General features: G+C 50.2%; 1 long non-coding RNA gene across 1 annotated transcript in view; it reads right to left on the bottom strand.

Annotated features, from left to right (window-relative positions):
- LOC123619614 (uncharacterized) overlaps positions 1–17,295 on the bottom strand; it is a 74,671-nt gene extending 57,376 nt beyond the window's left edge. The window contains exons 1-2 of the long non-coding RNA XR_006728282.2: positions 16,778–17,295; positions 8,567–8,776 (exon numbers count right to left, since the gene is read on the bottom strand). This is a non-coding gene — a long non-coding RNA (uncharacterized LOC123619614). The remainder of the gene's footprint in view (positions 1–8,566; positions 8,777–16,777) is intronic.
- Between the last annotated feature and the right edge of the window lie 4,638 nt (positions 17,296–21,933).

The raw sequence follows: 21,933 nt of genomic DNA, 5'->3' as shown, positions 1-21,933 counted from the left end.
TGTTTTTTCTCCTCCTTTTCCCTGAAAAATATAAACCCAGGCTAGCTCCAAAATGTGCTCGTGCCTCTTGCTTTGCTGTTGGGGCTGTTTGCACGTGTGTATATGTGTTCCTGATGACAGCAAGGCAGCACGAGGGTGCTCAATGCAGGATGACCGGTCCCCACACCAAGCCTGGCAGCCTTGAGAATTGCAGGCTTACCAGGTAGGAAGCCCAGTGAAGCATCTCTTCAAGTACATCATGTAGGAGGTTAATAGATGTGAGGTGAAGAAAATGTCACACTCAAGTTTGGGAAACAAGAGGCTAAAAAGAAAATTAAACTCACTTTCTACAGCTTTGATTTTTTTTTTTTTTTGGTTTGTTTTTGTTTTATAACTAGAGCCCATCTCAGAGTTTCCTGCACTGATGCACATTGTGACAGTCTATGGGGTGACGGAAGAGGGCACATCCCACAGGACCTATTTGCCTCCTAAGGAACTTGCAGGATGAGTTCTTGGTGGGTCTCACCCGTTCATTTAGCCGTTAGGCCGTATAGCCTAGGAGTATGTGCTGAGTGTCTACGACGTGTTAGGTACACTGTGTCCGGTGGCGAGGGAGGCCCACTTGTGGAGCTCCCTGTCTAATAATGGGGGAGATGCACAGAAGTCATCACAAATCACTGGTACCTACAAATCGGGATGATCTCTGTGCAGAAGCACAAAAAACTGTGAAGGAGGTCTCATTTAGATTTTGAGGTCAAGAGAGGTCTCTGGCAAAGTGACGTCTTAAAGTGACACCTGAGTCATTGCGCTACTCGAGTAAAGAGCTATTAAGGCGGCTGAGCCAGGAGAAGACTTGGCTCCTTGGAGGGACTGGCAGAAAGCCAGGATGGCTGGGGTATGAAGAGTGAGAGGGGAGAAGAGGTGTCAGATCACAGGACGACATATTTTATCGTAGGAAAAATGGGAAGCAATGTAAGTTAAAAACCCTGGCCGCTGTGTGGGAAAACTTGAGAAAGCCATGTCAGCAGGATGGACGTCTGGGACCACCTTTCCGTCTCCATACCACGGTCATGGCTGGAGAGTACAGGAGACCAGGAGAGGAGACCCAGCTCCTGCCCAGCCCCACCCCACCCAGAACCTGGTCTCAAGCGTGTGCAGGAGGCCTGGGTGCGCTCTTCAAAGGCAGCGCCTGCTGGGAGCGCCTAAGACTCCGCCTCCCGCTGCCGGGAGGGAAGGAGCTATTATGCCCCCTCCATCCTCTCTACATCTGGGTCTAAGAAGAGCTAAGGGAATCAGAAGACTGGATGGGGCTGCAGATGTAAAGCAGAGGAGAGGAGAGGACTACGAGCCAGAGAGCTCACCCCTGGGACTGATGCCCCCAACCTTCCCACCAGAGGACCTGTTTGGATTCGGTGAGGGGAGCAGGCATGCTGTCACCCAGCCTAGGGGAGGGGCAACATACAGGGTTCCCGGAGGTGGAACAATAATTTCGTTCTCCCAGCGCATAATCATCAGCATGAATTACTATTGGTACGTTACATAAAGCCTACCGAAACTGGCCCACTTACACTTTACGGGTAGGGTCTTGCAAAATATCTTTCACAGGAAGGTACCATATTATTTTATTTTCACTGGGAGTTTTGAAATACCAGAAATATCCCCAGAAACTCCACCTTGGGAGATCCTTGGTTGGAAAGCTGTCCAGCGGGTGCCTGCCCCTGGGTGACACTTCTCCTTAGCCGGCTCCCAGGGCCTGAGCAGTCGGCATTCTTGCCTCAAGTCCCCTGGGCCTTCTGCCCACACAGGGGCACTAGCTTTGGTGTTGCCATTTAAAAGGGCACTTAGGAAATTCTGAGAAGCCCCAATGATTAAGATAAATGATGTTTTATCAGTGAAACAAACTTTTCATTTCTTGTTATCGATTTTCATGTTTTCACATCTTCAGATGCGATTTGCTCGCCCTGGGGCAGCATTCCAAAACACACAAATGTCGTTAAGGCAACCGCTTTAAAGAGTGTCCTGTTTTATTGAGGTGGACAGGACAATAGATAAATATTTAATCTGCTACACGTTCGCTTGGTCTGGGAGCCAGGGCTGGGACTGCACAACACTCAGGCTCTTACACGTCTTCCTGGAAACTGTGACAATGGCCTCGCCACCCTTGGCAAACATTGGCCAGTGCTTCTGAAAAGCAGCTCCTGGAAGGCTTTTCTTACTCAAGCTTCAGATTATCCCATTTTTCCTTATTTGCCATGATATTGGAGAATACCAGCTCTCATGGAACTGGGGACATTTGGCTTGAAATAATGGACAATACGACGGTGACCAGTAAGCATGCACCACGCTAGGTTACTGAGGGCGTGTACCCTTCTCTCCTCCACGCTGAGTCTCTGGATGATGCAGTGCACGTGGGGGGTGACCGCATTCTCTGTACAATGCCTGAGCCTGTACTTCCTGCATCATTGGTCCTTCCAGCTAATTCCCATAATGTCCTACTATCCTGCATCGGAATTGCATGCTGTCCAGACCCATGACCAAGTTTGTCATTGCCTGTAACACGAGAGCAAGCTTAACAGCAACTACTCTAATCAGGGGACCTGCCAGATTATTTTAGTTTATTAAATTTACCCATCCATGTGTCTTCAGTCATGGATTAAATGGCTTTCTGACCTGCATACCTTTGGTGCAATTTTCCAAAAAGATACAGAGCTTTCTCTCCTGTTCTTTTCATGATGATTCCAATGCCTACATGAAGTGTTCCCACCCATGGTGGCACAGGCCTGCCCTAGCATTGATGAACAAAACACCAAACACCACGGGACACGAAGACTCCCAGTCACTCCCTTGGCAGGGCCCCAAGCTGCACATGATCGGAATGCAACTGAGTCGGGGAATATCTGTGGAATGCCTGTTCTGGGTTCAGCCCCATTCTATGCACAGACTGAGATCAGAAAGTACAGGGTCCCTTCCCAAATGGATTCTTCCATCCTAGTGGGGGCGACAGGTGCAGCTCATTTGAAATAATTGAGTGACATGATGAGACAGGCCAGATACCTCTGAGGTCCCTAGTTAGATTCTCTCAGAAATCACCCCAGTCGCTGTGTAATCTTTAGTGGCATTTGCCCTCAGGATCAGAAATTTCATGTCCCATACAGATTAGGTGCTTCAAAAACCACACAACTCACCCTTAGGCTGCACGGAGACTGAGGAACACTTTTCTCAAATCTTATTTGTTGCTGGAAAATCACTATCTCTATTCCACAGATTCCAAATAGCCAGCAAGGACCCCAAAGTCCAGCCTGGACCCTACTGCCAGCCATTTTGACTCTGCCGTCACACTCAAAGCTTCCTTGCCTCTCCAGTCACCTTCGTTCAGCTCCACTGGTAGGCATCCCTAGTCTTAATCCCCGGCACAGAGCTGCTGCAGAAAGTCACAGAATGGCCATGTACCAGCTGACCACCTGGTCATCCTTCAGTTGCCACTGGATGCTCCTGGCTTCTTCAAGTCCTCTCTCATCTCTCATTAATTGCCTTCATCTCTCCAAACCCCTATTCCTACCTTTTCCCCATGCCACTTCTCCCACTTTCTCCCCCGTTATGTCTTCCCCTCTTCCTTCACCAAGATATCAAAGCCATTTGCTTCATGCTCTTAACCAAAGCATCTTGGCATGTCTTCTCACTGCCTCTTCTTCCTGCCTCAACTCCCACCCCGCCCCTTCCTCCACCTGCCTCGTCCAGGACCAGCTCCCTCCTCCTCCAGCATCTTGACCTGTACTCCAGACCATGCAGATTCCTAGGATGAAAAACACTTGTATTGGAGCCAGTTCTCCCAGCAATTCCATCTTCTTTCGTTTTCTCCCCTGAGACATTCTCCTGAAAGTATACAGATCTATGGTGATTCCATTTCCTCCATTTCTCCTTTCTTTTATGAATCCCGAAAATCGACCACTAGTTTTCCAGAAGCTGATGAAACTGTTTTCTCAGTGGTCAGCTCTCCACCCAGTGGGCTGACCCAGCCCCTCTCTCCCTGGCTGTGTGGCATCCGACCTTGTCATCCATTACTTCCTTCCAGGAACTCGGCAGCCAAGGTTTCAGAGGCGCTACGTTCTGCCGCTTCCCTCCCACCCTCTGGCTGCTGCTCTGTTCCCTCCCTGATACACTCATCCTTCCCCCCAGCTCCCCCCCCCCCCCCCCGGCGTGAATGCTCCCTGGGGGCGTCCTATGTACTTCTGTCCTCATGCCTCTCCCTGGCTTCCCCTTCTGCCTGCTCTCCCCCGGCCCCCACGTCTCACCCAGCCAGGGGGGCATTTCCAGCTTTACAACATCACCTTTTGAATAGGGTACCCCAGGTCCAACTTGGCACACCTCAAACTGAATTTTTGTCCTCCCTACACCTGCTCCTTTAGACACCCGTCATCTTCCAGAGGCACTGTCTCCCTCGCAGCACCCTCGCTTCCAGAGGCTCACGGTGACTTTCCCGCTCCCCACCCCAACCACAGCCAGCCAGTCCTTGACTGTTGGTTGACTGCTTCATGAAGCACCTGTTTTGCATCTTGAGGCAGTCAGTTAACTCCCTAATTTCGACCTCATCCTCTCATGCCTGGGTATTGCAATGGCCTCTGAACTAGCTTCCCTTTGGGCTAATCCATCCTACACATATTTGCTGCTTAAATGTCTTGAAACACAGCTCAGAATCCCACGCCCCTTCTCAATACTAACAGTGGTGCTTCTCGACACTTACAAATAATCCGACTTAATCCTCTCAACAACCCTCTGAGGTAGGTACTATTATTCTCATTTTACAGAAGGAAAAATGAAGGCACAGAGATTTATTGACATGACACAGGTCCTATGCCTCATCAGTTACAGAGCTGGGCTTTGAGCCTGGGCAGCCTGGCTCCAGAGTTCAGGTTCTAACCTCGTGAACTCAGAACCGTTAGTGGCTTCTGCTGTCCAGAGACCAGAATCCCTTTGCCTGCTCAAGGCCTCTAGAATCCGGTTCTATGCTGACTGACCAACAGCTAACTCTTTGTATCCAGACAGACCCATGTGTTTGCCAGAGAACTTTCGTTTCCTGCCAGCAGCTGTTCTCCTTTGCTTTTTAAATGGAATTCCTGAAACCACCAGGCTCAGACTGATAAGGCTGTCATTTGTTTGTTCCTCATTTGTTCAATATTTAGACATTGCCTGTGGTGCCAGACACTGTGCTAGGCACAGGACACTGCAGAGAGTGGAAGAGACATGCCTTGTCCCTGCATGTGTATGCTCCCGATTCCACACGGAACTCAGCTGCATCTCCCCTGCTTCTGCTCAGCCTTGACCCCTCCAACTGCCACCCCTACCAGGATCCTGCTAATCCCTGTGTCTCTGGGACCAGGCCCTCTTTGGTTGTATCCTATGTAGCATGTGCTTTGCCAAAGCCAAGAGTGTTGCCAGGGGATGAATGCTCCCTCCTGGGAAAGCTCAGCTTCAAGCCCTTTCTGCTCAGGAGAGCGTGATTAAATGAGAAGCTGCAGAGATAAAGCAAAGACTTCAGACAAACTCTTGTTGGACTCCAACCATGTGCCAGGCACAGGGTTGGCTCCTACAAACATCTCAGCAACCTCTCAGGTTATCTCTGTTTTACTGAAGAGAAAACAGAGTTCCACAGAGGTTCTCCTCTGGGACTCAAACCCAGCTCAGTCTGACTCTGAAGTCTTCATTCTCTCCACAATTCCCTGCTGCCTCCACATCCTTATAAACCTGGTCAACCCAAGCCACGTGGGCCAAAGACTGGGGTCCAGAGCGAAGTCAATGGGGTTTGGCTCTAACTGTGGATCAGTGTTCCTCTTAACATCTTAAACACTATGTTTCTTCTTGACGTCACTTTGTGTATTTATCTATTGCATTATTTGATTGGCAGAGGGGAGTGGTGAGGCTTTCCTTAACTGACTGCAGGAAACTCTGAAACTGGAGGAAAGGTTTAACAAAACTCCAAAGGTGTTCTTTTGAGGGTATGTTCTGCATCTTTTCCTGCCAAACACTTGGTTATCGAGGTGCTCCTGGGAGGAGCACAGGTCTGAATGCCTGAAGGAGCCTCACTTCCTCTCTAGGAAAGAAGTAGCTTGGCATTGCCCTGGAGTGGGGATTCGGGGGGCTGTGCGACTTTGGGCAGAAAGCAGGAGTCAGGCTGAGCACGAGGCACGTGGCTGGAGGCGGGGAAAGGGCCTGGGTCCAGGCAGGCTTGGGGCTGGGCCCAGGGAAAGCAGCCAGACCTGCTGATGTCCCACAGGTGAGGCTCACAAGGCACAGCGCTGTTCAGGCAGGTATATGGGGAGGGAGTGAGCAGGAAAGAGGACTTCAGCAGGTAGGACTGAGCCCAGGCAGTAAGCAAGACTCAAGATCAGAGGAGGAGATGCCTTTTACAGAGGGGGCTGACTGACTAGCCTTCTGGGATCCATCGAGGAATGGTGGTGTAGGGCAGGGGTCAAGACAGGAGCTTAGGTCTGTAAAGTGGACAGAGAGCCAGGGAAGAGGGCTCCGCCAAAGTGCCCAGGTGCTCTAGCTAGACATTGGGTCTTTAAAAACCAAACCTTCCAGGGCTGTTGAGTGGCTACCTGACAACATACCCCACCCCCACCCCCACCCTCTCCAACCTTCCTACCCAACACCCCCCAGGCAGGGAGCTGGCTCCTGCATCTGTGGCTGGGAGTATCAGTGGACCTAGCGACAGGGAACTGAGGAAGTGTGATGACAGCCATCCTGGCTCACAGTCCAGGCCCAGCCCAGCTACCTGCTTAGAGCACACGGCTCCATTGGCAGGGCCTGTGTCCATGTGTGAACGAATCCACGAAAAGTCTCCGCTTCCTCCACTCATGACCCAGGATTACTCACTCTGGCCTCCATGTAAATGCAGTTCAGAAAGTTAGAAGGTGCTGCGTATTTACAGCAACTCTATGAGATCACATTTCAGAATAGATTTCCAGGGGGAAGAAGGAAGCCAGCCACACACAGCAGCCATCTTTTCTTAGGTTTTCCCAAATGTGTCAGGGAGTCAAGTTCCACTGACCCAGGATAAACCCAGGAAAGAGGACTCAGCACATGGTCCAGGTACAGCAAGAACCCCTGAAAACTTCTATTTAGAGCAAAGGACTGGGTTTAAGCCCTGGCTCTTGCTAGCTGTGTGTCATTGGGCAAGTCACTTTACCTCTCTGAGCCGCTTTCTGTAGCAAGATGTTAAGTGAGACTGAGTATTGGGCTTGGCTCTGCCTGCCTGACTCAGGTGTCTCCTTCCCATCTCACCCTCTTCAGGCCTCCCATCTGAAGTTGTGTTCCATCTGTGATAGTAACCATCCCAGACTGAGCAGGACCATTCTATAACCCAGAGCTTGTCCAGAGGACCAAATGAGTGTGGCTATGGACGTTTGGTGAAGCTGAGAGCTCCACCACACATATGAAGTTTTTATTGTGATTCCTGCAAGCATCAGACCAGGTTGGCCAACAGCAGCATGCTCACTCTGCTCTTCACATACCCATGGCAGAAATTACTAACCAATCCAGGACTCTTCCCCCTTAGAATGATCAGCAACGTCTGCAGTGGAATGGGAGGGAGGCAGGGAAGGAGAGCTATTTGCCAGTGCAATGCTGCAGTTTATAGCTTGGATACCAACTCAAAGCTCCAAATAGGTGTCTGAATGCTAATCACTGGCCCTATTTGAATCAGGCGCCCACTTCTGAGCCAATTAGCTGCAGCTGGTAGTAGGAGCAGAGGCCAAACCTGTAAGAGACAGTAGCTACCATCTAAGCTCGAGAGAAGAAAACACCTACCAGAAAAAAGCACGTTGTTCTGCTCAGGTGCAGCTATCGTCCTCCTCTGGAAAAGCCACTCTCCTGGGTTCTGAGGGTAGCCCCAAGCCATGTGGGAGGTGAGCCAACAAACCCAGGGAGGTTAAGCGGTGTGGCCAAGATGACCCTCTAGAAAGGGCTAGAACCATCTGATCCCCGGGGCTGAACTTTTTACCTTTGGGCAGGCACCAGGGTTTGCAGACTCCCCTGCATTACCCAGCCAATCTCAGAGGCCCGCAGACCCTGCAGCTGGAGGGCAGGGAGGCCTGAAAAGTGAGGCCCAGGGAGCCCTTGGCCAGTTCTAAAAGCTGAGAAGCAACCACAATGAAATCCAGAAGGCTTTTTAGAGAAGCCTGCAGTTTGGGAACAATCCTGCTAAGTCATAAATGCTTTGAATTCCTCAGCTTTTGCCTTCAGAGTTTCTGGCAGCCCGGGGCAGAGGGCGAGTATTGGTGGACAGACACCGACTCTGTGCCGGGGAAGGCCAGCCCAGGCCAGTGCTGAGTCAGAGGCAGCCGACCAAGTCTCTCCTCCAGAAAACTCTGGAGGTGGGAAGGGCTTTCGCTATGGATGCCACAGCACCCACTCAGATCCCCCTTAGAACCCAGGCACTCATTCTCCCCCCCACACACACACCCGTCCCCCCACCCCCAGCTACCTCCCACGCCGCCACCAGCCTCAGCCAAGGGGGCGGCTGGGCCAAGTCTACGAGCACTCCCCTGGAGAACCACTCACTGGCCCACGCAGGCACAAAGGCCAGTACCTTATTTCCATCCAGGATGTCTCCGAGGGGCCGTCCCAGCCGCGGAGCCCCTGGTGAGATTGCTGAGCAGCCGCCGCACAGCTCAGCTTCCCTCCCCGCCTGCTCCTGCTCCCTCACAGCTGTTGGCCCTGGGATCGGTGCTCGACACAGGTGTGCCTCGTTCCCTCGCTCCCAAGTCTGCCTGGGGCTGGCCAACCTCCATCTCAGGGCCTGGAAAGGGAAGGAAGAGTCGTAGGGTCTGGATGCTCAGAGAGCTGAGAAGTGGTCTCACCCAGCCCCACCGCGGAAACAGCCCACCCGAGGTCGCAGGGCAGACTGGTAGCAAAGCTGGCCCCGGGGGCCTTTGACCCCGTTGCCCTCCACCCCTGTGGGACGACGTTAAAAGTGCTGACGTGTTTGATGCTGGGCTGCTCCCCACAGACCCACAGGCCTTGAGGTTGCCCAGCCTCGAGACCACTAAGTGGCCCGGGGACAGCGACAGAGACAGCAGTGACTTGCTGGACGGGGAAGCTCACCTATCGGAGACGAGTTCCCCAGAGCAACACCCCCGTCATGTGCGGCGGACGGCAGGCGGGACATGAGAGCCTACGCCGCTCCCGGTGGGGGAGGGCGGCTACCATTTATAGGGGGAGTTAACCTCAGGTTGGCTCATCAGTTCCCAGGGAAACCAGCAACCAACAGGAGCACGCCCCTCACGGCCCCGCATGTTAACGACCATCACAAGATGTTTCCTTTTAATAACTAGCAGGTGAAGCCGTTCTGGCCTAAGGCGCGGGGGCAAGCACGTTCCTGTGAGTAGGGTGTAGGTGCAGCAGGTGTAGGTCGAGCAGGGGATGTACAAAGAGCAAGACAGCCGCCATCTTGAGGGGCCTGCAGGTACATCTGTATACCTGCTCTGTACATAAGCATTTCTCCTAATCGGCCCAGCAGCCCTGTGAGGGAGATGTCATCGACTTTGCATTTCACAGATGTTATAAATGAGTTGCATGAGGTTGCACAGCTTGGAGGCGGTGGCGCCAAATTCCAGACCAGGTCTGCAAGACTTCCCAGCCTGGGTTCTGTGCATTGGTCATACTGCCACTAGCTCTTGGGGAAAATGGGGTCTTCAGGTCGTTTATGACACATATGAGACCCACATGGGTCCTCGCCCCTGCCGCCTCTTGGGAATAATGGCTGGGGGAGGCCCTCTGTGGAAGAGGCTGTGCTCCCAGGCCTCGGTGGGAAAAAAGCCTCCTGATACACCAGCCAGGAGAGACAAGGGAGGGCTCACTGCTGCATAAGCAAGTAGGGGAAAAGGGCAGAAAATCAGGGTGGCAGTCCTACTGGTCCCTGCGGGGCCCCATGTGCACCTCAGGCAAAGAGGCCCCAACCTGCAAGTTCAGCCTCCTTCAGGCCCTGAGCCCACAGGGTCCCCTCGGTTCAGAGGCTGTGGCTGTGAGAGCAAGGGGACAGGGCGCCGTTCTCCAACACACCTGTGTTTCTGCCTCAGTGTCCTTTCCTGGCTCTCTTATTTCTCGAAGGGAGTATTACTGATTATGAGTCCAAACCGGTTGGCTGAGGTCCTGCCATCGGTCCCAGCCTTGGCTCCCTTCCCCAGGGGCTGGGGGGTAGGGATATCGGTATTTGTGCCCCCAAATCTGGCCACTGGTTGTGGTCTCCTCAAAGGGACAGCGTTCCCAGAGCTCAGGCACTGTTGATGATGGGGGTGGCCAGTGGAGGTGGCACTATGTGGACTCTGAAACTCAGACAAGGTCTAGATGGGGTGGACCTGGGAAGAGACAGTCCCCTAGGCAGACACAGTGTCCAACATCCAACATCAAGCAGAGGGGGTGGTTCCAGCCACCTATGCAGCTAGTGACCAGGAGCTTGGAAGACTGGAAACTTCCGGGAGATCCCTGGAGTTCAGGGCTGAGCCCCAGGCCAGAAAACACCTCAAGGGCTGGGCTCTGACCGTTAGGCTGAAGGACTGAACTGCCTCTGGGCCAGCAGGGATGGCCCTGGAGAAGGCAGGGCCAGCTGGGGCAAGAAATAAGGGGTCTGGACTCAGAGGTGCTCTCATACACTCAGTAATGTTTGCCTGGGAAGAGCCGAGAGTAACTGGTCCCCTAAAGTGACCAGAGTGGACAATGTCGTACTGCGGGAATGTGTGTGAGAGCTGATCTGTAAGGTGCTCAGCCTTAGGCAGCTGTGTTTGGGCTGCAGAGCAGGGCTGGCCCAGGTAGCACACGAAGTTTATCATCAGACAAGGAGCCCTGAGACCCGAGTTCAGAGCCAGCTCCTCCCCTGAGATGCCGAGAGACCCTGGGCCAGGCACAGCACCTCGGTCTCAGGTGAGTCCCTGCAGGAAACAGATGGACCTCTCAGGAGTGAGAATTTAATGAAGTCACCATTTTCAAAGCTGGGGGCAGGGCTGAGGGAGCAACGAGGAACAACAAAGCTCTGGAGACAAGCAGGTAGCCCTGGGCACCCAGTACCACGCTGGGGGCAGGAGCACGGGCCCTTATGGGGACCCGACATCTACAGCCACAAGAAAGGGCTGCCAGACAGGAGCCGTGGCTTTCGGTGCAGAAATCTACTCAGTACCACCAAACCAAGGCCAGGGAGGGAGCAGGGGAGTGAACACCCCCTTTTCTCCTGGGGCCCTGGAGTCTCCTGCCGGAGGCCAAGGGAGCCCAGCTGCTGCAGCCTCCTGGGGCACAGGGAAGGGTGGACACAGCCTGAAAGCAGGCCTGGAGGGGCAAACAGAGAAGATGCAGCACACCCTCTCTGAAAACACTTCCTCATCCAAGAAAGGAGGAAACAGCGTCTGTCCTGCTCACCTCCAGTGAGGCTGTGAGGATTGGGCAGGAGGGGACTGGGAGGCTTCTGAAGCCTCTCTCAGCTCTCTGAGCCCAGGATTATCAGCAAATAAAGTCACTAGAAGGAAGGATTGAGCAGAGCACCTGGGACAGAAGAGAAACATCAGGGGGAGCATGGCTTAGCCCATCTGGAGACCCAGCAGAGTTCAAGCTCAAGTTTGAATTTAAGTGGCCACCGCAGTTGGCACCAACTTCCTTAGGAGACAGAGGGTATATGGAAAAGGAGCAGTTAAAAGGCCCAGGTTCAAATTCTGGCTTTGCCACTTATTAGGTAAGGAAGGATACTAAAGGGAAGGTACCATCCTGAACTGTAAAAATGGGACTAAACTCTCACAGGCTTGTTATAAGGATTAAATTCAAAAACATGATGTGTGCCAGGCACTCATTAAATAGGAGCGCTTTACTTTCTTAGGGACATGGGACACAGAAGGAAATGGCACAGACAGTGTGAAGTGGTGAAAATAAAAGTGAAAAAGCAAGTAAGATGGGTGGCCTGTGAAACCAGTCCCCCTGAAGGAGGGCTGGGGAAGGTCCAAAAGAACCCCAAAATGCTGTAAGACAGGTAACATAAGACCACAGAGTGACCTGATACGAATGTCCAGGGATGACTCAGCCTCAGAGCAAAACATGGTCCAAGGCACGTGCCAGCCACAGCCCCAGGTCCCCCAGAAGCTGGCTCCTCAAGTCTTGGTGAACACATGCTTCTTCAAAGGGCATCCCATGGCTTCCAGGTGCCGGGTGGCTGGGACGGACATGGAGGATGAACCCCTGGGCACGTGCTCTCCTCTGCTGAGGGCGAGCTCCTTAGCTGCATGAGGGATGTGAACTGGATACTGACAAAGCAGCCCTGGATGCAATTCCCACCCTGCCACTAGTGGCAAAGGCTTCTCTTTGAGTCTCCTCTTACCTGCAGAACAGGAGTGATAATAATCTCCACTTCTGCAAGTTTCCATGAGGACTCCGAAAAAGCACATGGAACGTGGAAAAGCATCTGCACCCGGGGATGCGGTAAGATCAAGCAGTAGTGCCCTGTGCTCGCAGCTCTCCCCGAGGCTACCAGGCACTGGGCAGAAATGACCCTTCCCATCAAAGGCAGCGGGAGGGCTACCCCTTCCCTGCCCCAGGGCAGGAGGGAGATTAGGATGGTTGGGATTGAGAGCACAGACATCCAGGCCCCAGAACTCTGAGCACCAAGGTCACGGGGAGAGAAGTCCTTTGGGGATTTGGGGTGGTACGAGTCGGGCAGACCAATCAGGCAAAAGTGACCTCCACGGCAACTAATTCACCAAGACCGTGCTCACATTGCAGCAAACTGAACCTCTGCTGATGCTGAGAATTCCCTGCAGGTGCACGGAAAGGGCATCCCAGTGAAACTCAGCAGTGAGCTCCCAGGCAGGGAATACAGAATCTGCAAGGAAAGGACTCCTGCCTGAGTCAGGGCAGAAATAGCTCCCCCTGTGACTCCCAGACCTCCACCGCCCCAACCCATGGTGCATTAGAATGCAGTACAAACTGGGTAAGTCTCCCATTGTAGAGTGTGGGATCAGCCATTCCCAGCAAGTCCTCTCTGTTACATTCATAAGAGCAGGTACTGGTGATGAGCAAAGCCAGCCTAGGAAGACTGCCTGTAAGCTTAATGATCCTAGTTCTCAGGATAGGCCACCCAGAGAAGCACCCCACTTCCCATTCTTTGTTGGAAAAAAAGATGTCTTAGGTAGATGGGCTCCTCTCTGGACGTGCTTCCTGGGACAACAACTCCCAGCACAACTCCTGGCCCCTCAACGGCACCCAGTACATGCTCTCACTTCCATTCCCCCGTGGGACGTACTGCCATCCAGACTGAAGAAGACAACACTCGGGATCTAATGTTTATACCCAACCCACTGGAGAAGGACTCCTGGAAGCAGCATGGACCCAGGGCCCCAGACAGCACCAACGCCCCAGCCCCAGCACACCCGAAAGGAGAAAAGGCCAAGCCGCCTGGGCCCAGGGTCGCAGAACTCTGCCCTGCAGTCAGAAGGGGCAGGCTGGGCCTTCCTCTGTCTGTGGGCTCCTCACCCCGCACCCCAGGCCCCATCCCCCTGGCTCCAGCTGTCCGGACCCAGTTAATAAGGGGAAAACCACTTTTCCTTTATTTCCTCAGCATTGCAGCTCTTCCAGATGCTGGGCTGGGCTCTGGGGTCCAAAGAGGCCTACAACACAAAATGGCTATCCCGGGACCTGTAAAACAGGTCTGGGTGGGAACAAAGGCACAGGGTAAGTGTGGAAAGAAGGACAGGAGTTGAGTCGTGAAGGACCTCAAATGTCAAGCTAGGGGACTGTCTTTGTTTTGCATTCAGGAAGCAGAGAGGGTCTGTAAGTCTCTCTAAGCATGGAAGTGATAAAACCAGGCATGACTGTGCAAAGAGAGGGAAGCGGAGAGGGCCTGCTCCCTGGGCCCTCAGCCTAGCCAGCAGAGCAGTGCTGACGGGCATGTCAGCTCCTTCAGCCCGCAGGTTCTGTGCAGGTGCCAGGCTGGCTTCATCCCTGCTCTCTTGCTCACTCTACCCCCAGGCTCCTTACCCTTCTTGCCAGCATGTTCAGAGGATTTGGCTGGTCTTGTTGGAGGCCCAGAAGTCCCGAGACTCCACAGGGTAATGCAAAGTTAGAGCACGGGCTTGGAGACAGTCAGGTTGGGTTCTAAAACCGAATTTCCCTTCTGGGTGACCTTGAACAGGTCATGACCACTCTCTGAACTGGGTTCTGTTTCTGGAAAACAGCTCTGCTCATTGCTGCAGGGGTACAACGAGAACATGCGTGTCAAGGCAGCTCGTGGGTGGTGAGCACCCAGAGGGCGGTCAGTTAGTGCCTGCTGATCGTGAACCCGACGGGCAGTTCAGGCGGGGGGCTCGGCGGGAGGAAACCCAGCCAGGCCCGGCCCAGCAGGAAAACAGTTCCCTAACTGGGAGAATTCCGGGATCACCAGTATTCTGAGACCATATCAGGCAGCGCTCTGACCCCGCTGCTGTCCCCGGGGTGGGAGGGGCTGGGGCTCCACTCCAAGTGTTTATAGGCTATTAATAGTTTGTGGCAGCAGGGCTGCAGGCCACGGTCCAAGGGACTTCTCTTTTCCCTTCTGCTCTCAGCTGTTCTGCTCTTTAGAACCACTTAGAAAAAGTTGTATTATTTGGGAAAGTTGGTGGGGCAGAGCGCATGAAATCCTTCCTAGAGAAGACCACCCCAAGTTGTTTGTTTCCCAGCAAACATCTATATATTCCATCTCTCTCTATTTTTTTATGCCTTCCTAGTAAGGTAAATGAAAGCCTTCCTTTTCTGCTCTTTGACTTTTTTTTTTTTTTTTTGATTGTCTATAAAGAGGAGTTCACACTGTAAAGCACTTTGACGTTTTCTCATTTAATCCTTATCCTGAGGTAGGGGCTCCTTTTGTCCCCATTTTGCAGGTAAGAAAACTGAGGTTATGAGAGCCTATGTCATTCAGCTGAGCTGCAGGGCTGCCAAGCGAATGGCCAGGGTCAAGCTCAGGATTCCTTCCTCTAAGTCCTGCACTCTTTCTCGTGTCACCCGCTGCCTCCTATTTCCCTGAGGAACTCCCTCCAGTGGCTTTTCAGAGGTCCTCTCTGAAGAACAGGCGAACAGAGAATTCTAGCGTTTGAGAGGACCTACCTCATCTCCCACACGAGGCAGGAACCCCTCCCACAGTATTCCTGGCAAATGTCCTGTGTCCTGGAAGAAGGGAGGGGAACCCTCATTAACCAGCCTGTGAAGGAGAGCCTCCCCTAGGTTGCCTTCACCTGGAGAAAGCACAAGTTCTGACTTGACTGGCCTAAATCAAAAGGAAACTGCATCCACATAACAAGAATTCCAGGGCTGGTTTGCTCCGTGGTTCCATGACATCACCAAGGACCCAGGATCTTTCCAGTGTTCAGCTGTGCCATCCTCAGGGTCTGTGTTTCTCCACGTGGGCCTGAGATGGCAGCCTCAACAGCCAGTGAAAAAGGGACTGGATTCTTCCGCTGTGTGTCTTCTTCTGCCTCTTTTTTTAAAGCAAAGAACCTTTCCTGGCATCCCTTAGCAATGTGCCTTCTTGGCCAGGACTGAGCCTCACGGCCTCCCTTGAACCAGTCACAGGCAAAGGGAGTGAGATCACCAGAATGACTGGCCTGAAGTAGTGAATATTAATTATGCCTTCCTGAGTCATGGAAAGGAGACACGGAGCCCTATATACAATCAGGATTCTGCCAGCAAGGAAAAACGGGAGAATGGTGTGGGGCGAACTGACCAGATATCTCTGATCCTGGTAGGTGCTGTTTTCTCTGGCTTTAAATGAAAAAGAAAAAGACAAAAAAACATTGAGAAAAAACTCAATGACAGTGGGGTGGGTATAGTTCAGTGGTAGAGAGCATACTTTGCATGCATGAGGTCCTGGGTTCAATCCCCAGTACCTCAAAAAAGAAAAGAAAAAGAAAAGAAAAAAGAAAAGAAAAGAAAAGAAAAAAGAAAAGAAAAAAGAAAAGAAAAGAAAAGAAAAGAAAAAGAAGAAACTCAGTAACTTCAATCCTTGTCTGTTGGATTCTACCCAGGATCCCTCTCACTCCTACAATCCCAAGAGTATCCAGAACAATGTTGTACAGAGAGATAGTGCTCAACAAACCAGCACACTTAAAGCAACATACATTTAGGGGTTGCCCACCGTGTGCCAAGCAGTTTTTAGGGTTCAGGGGGTGCAGAGAGGAACAAGGCAGAGTCTCTGCCCTGGAGCTGACAGCCTGGTACCTTTGGGTTATTATTATATATTATTATTATTATTATTATTATTATTATTATTATTATTATTATTATTATTATTATTATTATTATTAACTAACATTTACTTAGCACACATAATGTGCTGGGGATTTTGGAAACATATAACATTCAGGTCAAGATTCAGGGTATTTTTGGTACCCCATTTGGCAGACAAGAAAGTGACACTGTGGAACAGGAAGGAACTTGCCCAAAGTCTCAGGGTTCGTGGGTGTCAGACTCAAGGACAAACAGAGTCCACCTAACTCAGAGCTCCCTCTCTTCCTATTAGTCGCGTTCTCTGTGCCCTGTGCCCTACAGAATGTCCTAGCTTACCAACAAAAAAGAAAGTAAAACGTTAAGCCAGCATGTGAATATGTCTCAAAAGTTATTGTCATAAGGCCAGCTTTTTTTAAATCTTTGTCTCTTTTGCTCTACTCAGTGGGGGTGGCCCTTCCCCGACCAACAGGAGTGAAGTTGGGCAGTTTCACCATCTTCTTCTGACTCTTCATGCCTCACATAAAGTGTCTAATAAAATAAGTCAAAGATTAAAATGTGTCCCCTCCCTCACCTGGAGAGTTACGCCAGGGAGAACCCGCAGTCAGGGACGTGGGATCCGTCTTCTCTCTTCACTGTTTGGAGAAATAATTTTCCTCAGGTCAGCATCCCTGGTGAGTCATTTCTGGAATCCAGCCGTTTGTCCACTTTGAATGTCAGGCCCTTTTACCACCAGCCTTCTGGTCCCTCTGGGCCTTCTGGAGCTGCCTCATGACAATTTGAAGAACAAGCTCTAAGATGCCACAGGTGGAAATGAAAGATATTTGTTGGCCAGCTTTGCTAGGAAGTGTCCTTCTTGACATGTCATGTGGTTCAGGATCCCACTAGGTCCACTATGAATCCACGCTCCTCCTCTTCACCAGCACACGCTGCTGGATGTTGCTGAGCTGTACCAGAATTCATCTCCCTGTCTGGATTGAGGATGCTTTGTGGGAGCCCAGGAGCCAAGGAGTCGGCAGGGAGCCACCCATCTAGCCCAGGAAGCCTGTTTTGAAGGAATTACAAGAAATTCCATAAACATCGCTGCCTAAGCCCCAGTGAGTCACACTGCAGGTCTCTCAGTGCCCTGGGCCGTCGTGTCTGCAATCTGGACCCGTTAGAGCACACATGTATTTCTACGGTAAATGTACCCAGGACACTGTCTCCTCCCCTTCGAGGGCAAAGAGCAATGGGCAGCTTCTCAGAACACCCGCGTCTCTGTGCCAGTTGCTGGGAGTTCTTCTCCTTAAATAAGTGTTCTCTGAGGAAACTCGCTCAATAACCTCCCAGGGGGCTCCCGGGACCCACAAGGTCTTCAGTGGGGGGGCTTGGGCGACCGTTGGCCGGGCCTCTGTCATTTTCGTAACATACTCTCCCAACCCTCTCCCATTTGGGTTGCTTCCCTTTTGTTCAGCTTCTTTTTTCTCATTCCAGTCTCTTTCCTTGGACTCTAAATACGGCCTTCTTGCCCATGGCGAGTGCTGTAACACAGTGAGAACAAGGAAAGGCCGAGATTCAGGCTACAGCCAGGGTCAAATCCAGACACTTCTATTTACCCCTGTCAGTTCAAAGGAAAGAGACTCAACTTTCCTGAGGCCTAGTTTCCTCCTTTGTAAAATAGGGATGATGGTTTCTACCTCAGAGTGTGTTGGGGGTTAAATGAGATCTTTGGTGTAGGGGGTCTGGCATAGCATCAGATTCACGATCCACGTCAGCCTCACACCGTGCAGCCCACCCCAGGAGACTCACTAGTGCTCCAGACAGGTTTCTTGAACTAACCTGCTAGTGATGTTTTCCAGATTTCTGGGCTGCACTGGAAAGGTTCCCTCTACCAACCCTATCTCAGTTTAAAAAAAAAAAAAAAGTCAGAAGCTTGAAAGCTGAGGAGGGACTAGAGAGAGGGCAGTGAAGTAAGCCGGATGCTAGAAGCCCAGACTGCCTCTGGCTCACTCTAGATTTGAGGGAAACCTGGAATTACTGCGATTTCATCACAGCGGCTGGTCCAAGATAAACCTGCCAGAACGGCTCCGAGGCCAGATCTGGATTGCTGTGATAGCGGGGGCCTGCTGAGAAGCAAGAGAAACTATTTATCTGACATTTTTTCAACCCCAACCAAGAATTTTCTTTGGCTCAGGATGCCGTTGGGACCAGTTTTCATTTGCATGGAGCTCATTTGAGCATCCGCGCCTCTGACAGCAGAGACTTCTTAGAAGGACTTCCATTCCCCTACCTCCCTTCCACGTGTGCCTTCCTCCTCATTCAGAAATAATGATTCATCCAGGAGGCTACTCCCCACGCCTTACTTGTGCTTGGATTGTGCCAGAACCTCACATATAGGTTCTCTCTGATTCGGTCCCACACACAGCCGGTGCAGGCCTGGGCAGCAGCAAACATGGCCGCCAAGGAACATTCGCCCACCTTCCAAACCTGGCCCCATGTTAAGCGATGTGGCACATTTTAATACATTTCGCCATTTCAAGGTGTGGCAGAAAATTAGAGTGCGAATCTTCTTAACAGCTGCTTCTAGAGTCTGCAGTCTCTGCATCCTCGACCCTGTGGTGCCAACCACAGAAAGACTAGTCCATTTACTATGTATCTTGGAGGGGTTTTAAGGCAGTCATGTCTGGAAGAAAATAACATCATTCTTGTGATATTATTACGTGGGTTTTACACTTTTCAAATAGGACGAATTTGCGGGTGGCATGAATAGCCTAGGAATAGAATAGTTAGGTGTTTTTTGAGAGAAAAATCCAGAATGAATCTAATCAGAGCATCATTACCTGCTTCCAACCAGTCATCTTATTCCAGCGATATTTCCCAGAACCGCCTTAGGAGACTACTGTATGTCTTTGATTCATCGTTCTTTTTTTTCTTAAGACAAGGATATGGCCTGTCACATCCTCATTGATGTGAAGGCCTCACATTTTATTTATTTTTACATATAAATATATATTTTTTCTCTCTCATATTATTTTTATTATAGGTTATTACAAACTATTGAATATAGTTCCTTGTGCTATACAGCAGGACCTTGTTGTTTATCTATTTTGTATATAGTAGTTTGTATCTGCTAATCACAAACTCCTTTCCCCCAACCCTTTCCACTTTGGTAAAGTTTGTTTTCTATGTCTGTGAGTCTGTTTCTGTTTTGTAAATAAATTCATTTGTGTCATTTTTTTAGATTCCACATATAAGTGATATCATGTGAAATTTGTCTTTGTCTGTCTGACTTACTTCACTTAGTATGATAATCTCTAGGGCCATCCATGTTGCCACAAATGGTATTATTTCATTCTTTTTCATGGCTGAGCAGCATTCCATTGTATATATATACACCACATCTTCTTTACCCATTCATCTGTTGATGGACATCTAGATTGTTTCCATGTCTTGGCTATTATAAATAGTGCTGCTATGAACATTGGGGTGCATGTATCTTTTTAAATTAGATTTTTTGTCTTTTCCAGATATATGCCCAGGAGTGGGATTGCTGGATCATCTGATAACTCTATTTTTTTTCTTGTTTTTTTTTTTTAATTTTATAGAGTTATAGTCAGTTTACAATCTATTTTTGTTTTTTTAAGGAACCTCTATACTGTTTTCCATGGTGGCTGCACCAAACTACGTACCCATCAACAGCGTAGGAGGGTCCCCCTTTCTCCACACTCTCTCTAGCATTTATCGTTTGTGGATGTTTTAATGATAGTTCATCATTCTTAGTCAAAGTCAAGTACAAGGATGGTCTTTGCTGCATTGTTGTCATAGCCAAAGATCAGAAAAAATGCTCATCGATAGGGGACTGGCTAAATCAGTTATGATACATCCAGTCAACGGAATGCCAAGTAATCACTAAAAACAGAATGATGTGGCAAGAATGAACAACAAGTGCTGTTATAGACCCATAACCGAGAAATAGATCCCAGTCACACGGGTCATCTCTGGGGAGAATGAGTGACAGAGGGGCAAGGGAAGGAAGAAGGTTTTGTTTTCATCATCTAATTTTTATACACTTTGACTTTTGTGCCTTGTATTACCCATACTCACAACAATAAAACGATTGAATTTTCCCAAAGGACATTCAGAGTCTAGTCTGATGGTTGAACTAGCCATGTAATTCAAACAATTATAATCACCAGCACTCTCATTTGCTGAGCACTTAACCTGTATTAGCCTCTATATTAAGGCTACTTACTACACATTTTATCTGATTTTCTCCTCAAAGCAATCCTATGAAGTAGATTTTACCATCTTTATTTTAGAAATGAGGACACTGTGACTCAAAGAGTTTTTAAAAAGTTGCCTGAGGTTACTCAACCCACACAAGGCAAAACTGGGATTCAAACCTAGGCAGGGCTAACTTTTTCCAGTGTCCCCTGGGGACCTCCTACAATCACTTAGTGAGACTGCATCTCCCTATTCACTCTGTCCCCCGGGCCTGGCAGAGTCCTTGGCACACAGGAGGTGTCTAATACATGCTTAATGAATAATAGACAGAAAGCAAGACAGTGAGAGCAAGACTCAGCCAGAAATTCCCTAAAAGGAATTTTACACATGTTTGAGCATCTTAGAATGGCAGAATAACATCCCTGTGAGGCTACTTGGAAGACAACCATCTTCATTTGGATGGCTATATTCTTCTGTGTTTGCTGGGGAAAAAAAAGTCACATTGTTTTTAGTCACACCTCACAAAGCCTCATTACTTCAAAATGCCTTTCTGGTGGAAGATGATTTCACAACAAGAAGAACCAGAGAATGTGGTTTTCATTAGGCTACCTTGAAAAATAACTGTCTTTCAGATGGGTATCACATGAATAAATAAGTATTTCTCTTTTGTTTTTATCTTCTGTTTTTCTTCATGATTGTTCGAAAATTCCAACAAGCTTGGCCATTCATTTCAGGGTGAATTTGGGACCCAAACAGTTAAATATCAGCCAATTTGGCTTCCTTGCTGCCTCCCAGCCAAGGAGATGAATGGAATGTTCATGAGGTCGCTTGGCAGACATCCACATTCCTATGGGAACGCTGCAGCAGGGAGAGCCTTGGGACAGTAAGAGGCAAATGTGTGGGAGTTACAGGGCAAGCTGCGAATGATCCAAAGTCTCAGAAAAATGCGTGGAGCTCCATTGACCAAAGGATGCTGTGCAGAGGACCAGCTAAGTCTCCACCTCACTCAAATCCATGACAGAGACAGGAATCGCACCATCCAGGTCCTTCCTGTCCAGGCCTCGAACGGTACCGGCCACTTCCCGCACCGCTGTGGATGGGAGCTCATTGAAAGAATCTCATCAAGGAGTCTCACTTCTTCAGCTGATCTTTATCCTCAGTCCTCTTTCTCTCACCCTCAGGAGAATGGCTTTAGGGGAAGGAGCCCACACCCCACTTCCCCACCCCCTCAGCGCTCTCTGTCCTTCCCCATGAAAAGGACTCAAACCCAGGGCATTTTCATTTTCCTCCAGTGCTTCTTTGTATTTAAAATGTACTCCGGAGACCAGGTGAGCTCATCGGAATTCAGCACAACAACCCCCTCCAGCTTTTCAAAAAGGCTACATCTGAGGGAGGGTGGTGGGCGAAGTGGGGTTTTCCATTTAAAATTAGAAATTGTGAAATTCACGTTTTCCCCCAAAGAGCGGCTCATCAGAAAAAGGAAGTTTGAACCTAGAACTGTGTATCCAGAGACCTCTGTGTGTACCC

Source organism: Camelus bactrianus, chromosome 10 (genome assembly GCF_048773025.1).
Source record: "Camelus bactrianus isolate YW-2024 breed Bactrian camel chromosome 10, ASM4877302v1, whole genome shotgun sequence".
Classification (NCBI taxonomy): Eukaryota; Metazoa; Chordata; class Mammalia; order Artiodactyla; family Camelidae; genus Camelus; species Camelus bactrianus.
The sequence above is the reverse complement of the archived record's forward strand: the minus strand, read 5'-3'. Positions and strand labels throughout refer to the sequence as shown.